The following is a 4,705-nucleotide window of genomic DNA, read 5'->3' as shown; positions in this document are numbered from 1 at the left end:
GATCTAAAGGAAAACATCAACCAGTGTGCCATAAGAAGTGATAACATGGATGAGCTGCAATAGAAAGAAGATGAAAAATATAATTCAAAATACTATAACCAAAATTAAATACCAACAAAATTAATTCTAACAAAAATACTAATAACATCAATCATAAACCATAATCACTAAAACTAACCTTATGAAATAAATGTGCGGCAATATGAATTTCATCCAGCTGATTAAAATTCTTTTCCACGTCGATTCCACCGCCATTCATCTTAATTTTTTTCCAACCACAATACAAAATATTAAAGCCACAACACAAATATTTTTTTACCACCACTATTTTTATTAAACTTCCTTTCCCTTTTTCTACTGAATGTTTCACTTGGTCCCCTCCCATTTCCCCCTTTTATATGTGTCCCAATTTCCTTTTCCTCTGTCCATTGTCACCCAACTCAACCAGTGCATACTCGTAGGAAAACTTGTGTTTACTGAAACTTTGCAGCTTTGACTCCTCATTTCGTGTGCACCGCCAACGATTTGGAGCTAATTCACTGATGCTGCCCCTGAGATGGCCCAACTTGTATGCGCTATTCACGACTTGCTCCATGTCGTGGTCGCCAGCAACAGATTTCTTGTGCAGTCGCAGAGGCAATTTGTGAGTGCTCTACCTAATATGGAGGATTAATCCATTCGCAGGTGCTTCTTCTAAAATTGCCTTGCACATTTAGGTCAAACTTTCTTTGCATACGTATTATGGAAATTAATATATTTTTTATTTATTTATATAAAAAAGCTTATTTTTTGAACTATAGTATTGTGAATGATATGCTTGGTTTGATCATATAAATTGTAAATTAATTACTTAAGTTTTTATTTGTAAATAAAATAAAAGAATTGGTCTAAATGGAAGAGATATATAATGACGTGAGTTTTGTAATTTTTAACTAAAATTACGAACTAACAATATACGATAATAATCAATTTATATTCCAACAAAGCAGTTAAAATTTGATTATTTTAATTTTAAGTTATTAACCATAATATTTTATCTAATAACATAAAATATTTTAAATTGGTGAGTAAATTGAAAAATAATTAAATTAGTTTCCAACTTTAATCTAATAATCAATTGAATTTATAAATAGAAAAAATAATCAAATTCATCTTATAATTTTTATCTGATGATCAAACCCTCCTAATTAAAGCTCTATTTTTTTTTCGCCAAATAAAGTTAGTTAATGACATATCTCATATTATCAATTAACTAACGATAAAATGTAATTAATTACTCTAATATTCTTTTACGTAAAAATTAAACACAATTATAAGTGGAACATGTTATAAAAAATAAAATAAAATAGAAAATACAAAACATAAAACAATAAACAAAATAGAATAAAAAGCTAAATCACAAATTTATAATGTAATTACATATATTTTATCTTATATTCATTTTTTTATAGTATAATATCCACATTTTATTAGTCTCAAATTATTTATTCACCTAAATAATATTATTATATTTTTTATTTTTTAAATTCACCAACACATTCACAAAAAATAAGAGAATTTTTAACAACTCGATACATTTTTATTCATATAAAATTTGTAATATGTTACAAATTTAATAGAAATTTTGATTAATCAAATTCTTTATTTAAATTTGTTTTAAATTCTTTAAATTTAGTCATCAACTTAAAACTTTTAATTCATAATTCTTTATTTTTTATGAATATTGTGTTGTCTTAACTAAAAAAATAACTTGTAATCTTGTATTTTTTATTACCTAATTTAAGGTGTAACTTGATTTCTAATTTCAATTCAATTTAATTTTAAATGTGTTTAATTTTCTAGTGTGAATACCGAATTTCGTCCTACCCAACATAATATTTAAAAAAAAAAAGAGAGTAGTTGATAATTTAGTTTGCACCTATTATTCTGTGTGAAAAAAAGTTCAGTTCCATCAATAAATAAAAAACAAAAGCAGAAGAAAAACAGAAGAAAAAGTCTAAGCCAATATAGCCCATATTTCTTAAGACCAAAAACGAAGGCTCAAAATTTTCTATTGGACTTTAACAAAATTAAGTAGTACAACACAAGAAAAATAATAAGACATGATAGTAAGAGAAGAAAAAGACCATCAATAATAAAACTATCCACTGAACGAAAGTATAAAGAATTAACCCCCGGCCCACTTCTTAACCTGTCAAAAGATTCCAAAAAATAAAAAATAAATAAATAAATAAAGAAATGAGCTAAAAGATATGAGGGTACAATTATGTCAAAATGTCTTCCATGTTCTATAAATTTAGAAGTATCACATATAAAGAGGAGGGCCAAAAATTAGAAAACACATAACACAAAGGAACTTAAGAAGCGATTTTTTTTTACTACAAAAATATATTTCTGCAGAGAATATCAAAGTTAATACAAAAAAAATAAGTTGGAGAAGAAAAGTGATAGTTCAGAAACTGAAGCAAAATAGACATATTCAACATTAGGTATATTTTAAATTTTTGAAAGCAATTTTTTATTTTTTTTCATTTTATCATGTAATATTCATAAAAAATTTCATCAGTTCACCCATAAAATAAGAATTTAGCTAATATATGCAGTAAAGATACATGATAAGTTTATCACTAGTAAAAAGTTTAAAATGTTTTCATTCAATGACTACAAGATAAATACATTGAAAATTTAAATGAGAAAAAGACAAATATAGATCATTGACTTTTTTATCTGCAAATATTTAAGATCTTGAAAATTTGAAAATACATTTTAGGTTTCTAACTTTTTTAAAATTTGAACATATCGATCCCTTATGTTCATTTGGGTTCGTAGACTCAACAGAAAAATCAAATGTGACTCCTATTGTACCGACTTAGTTGATACAAATACACACATAAATTTTTTTTTAAAATAAGACAAATTAAACCTAGAAATCAATGTATCTAGATTTTGAAAAAGTCAAATACTTAAATATATTTTTAAATTTTTAAAGATTTAAATATTTGTGGATCAAAAAGTCAAATATCGACATGTCAATTTTTCTTAAGTTTTTTATATTTTCAATGAAAACTTTTTTGTTCTGTAATCTTAATTAACATGTATTTTTAGAATATATATATATATATATATATATATATATATATATATATGATAGATAAATTCTTAAAAAAAATTATAATATTTTTTCTTCTACATCAATAAAAATTACTTTTAATATTTTTTTCTTTGTTAATATTTTGAATAGAATAAGTTTAGACCTATATATATTTGAGTTGTGTTGCAAGTATTTATGAGTGAATAAGGTATAGAATAATAAAAATCAAGAAAATAAATGTATGTGAAAGAAGAAAAATGAAAGAGAGTAGTGTATCAACTATCAACAGAGAAGTAAAAATAATAAATATATTTACGGAATGTAAAAGAAAGAGTATGATGTGTGTTCGTGTAGTTTAGTATTGTACAACAATTAGGGGTGATTACAGATAGAATTGGATAAAATTTAAATTTAATTCTAATTCTATTTGTGGTCGAGAATATTCTAATTTTAATTTATTTATTTTTTAAACTGCAGATAGTTGATCTTATATGCGAATTACAAAAAAGATGTAACATTATTATAAAATTTGATGATAATTTAAAATATAATCGATTTATCAATTTATAATTTTTTTTAATAATTAAATATTTTTTATATTTAGTAAAAAATTTTTAATTCAACATTTACTTGAAAAAAGATAAGGTGTAATTGTCATCTTTAAGGGCTAGAAGTGAGTCGAGCTGAGTTGAGTTAGACCAAGCTCAAGCTCGACTTACGAAAATTGAGCTTGACTCACGGCTCGACTCATTAACAATCTAGTCTATTTCTTAAGCTCAAGTTCGGCTCACCGAAAGCTCACGAGCTGGCTTAAATAAGAGAAACATAAATACATAATTTATAATTCTATATCAGTAAATTATAATTTATATATTTTAAAAAATATTTGAAAAAATCAATTTTATATATTATTTATATACCAATAAATTAAAAAAATTTTATTTATATCCTATATTAAAATTATATGTAAAAAATAAATATAAATATTAAATAATTAAGATTGTTATATATATATATATATATATATATATAATCGAACCAACTCACGAGCTAATGAGCTGAATTTATCCAAACTCAAGCTCGACTCATTTAATTTATGAGCTCAATTTCAGGCTCAAGCTTGACTCACCAGCTCACGCGCTTAGCTTATCGAGCTGTTAATGAGTCGAGTTCGAGCTGGCTCATGAGCTGGCTTGACTCACTTCTAATAAGTAACAACAATAAAGGTGCCATAATAAACTAGTGCATGTAGACCACGTATCTATTTATTTTATTCAATAATGCTAGGAAACTAAGATGGTCAAATATCTCTGGATGAATCCAAAATTTTTATGTGAATGGTGTTTATGCTAGGTATTAGGATATTTATTTTCTTTGTAAATTGGATGGTTCTGAATCTGTTCTCTGATTTATCATGTTTTAGGCATTTAAAGAAAAAAGAAAAGTGAAGAGACGGAAGCTAATTGAATCAATTTCCGTAATTCATGTTGCAATGATACTGAAGGTATCTCTTCCTAATTTAAATGTAATAAAACATTTAATAATCGATATTTTAAATCATAAATAAATAAAATTAATTACTATATTTATAATTAACTAAGTTGTTCCATTATT

General features: G+C 24.7%; 1 long non-coding RNA gene across 1 annotated transcript; it reads left to right on the top strand.

The window, feature by feature from the left end:
* Window positions 1–332: 332 nt before the first annotated feature.
* On the top strand, window positions 333–4,691 carry LOC140175536 (uncharacterized). The gene is made up of 2 exons (XR_011866369.1): window positions 333–684; window positions 4,515–4,691. It is a non-coding gene; the product is annotated as an uncharacterized lncRNA (long non-coding RNA).
* The last annotated feature ends 14 nt before the right edge of the window (window positions 4,692–4,705 follow it).

The sequence above is a fragment of the Arachis hypogaea genome, chromosome 10 (genome assembly GCF_003086295.3).
Source record: "Arachis hypogaea cultivar Tifrunner chromosome 10, arahy.Tifrunner.gnm2.J5K5, whole genome shotgun sequence".
Taxonomy (NCBI): domain Eukaryota; kingdom Viridiplantae; phylum Streptophyta; class Magnoliopsida; order Fabales; family Fabaceae; genus Arachis; species Arachis hypogaea.
Note: the sequence above shows the minus strand (reverse complement) of the source record. Positions and strands in the feature narration are given on the sequence as shown.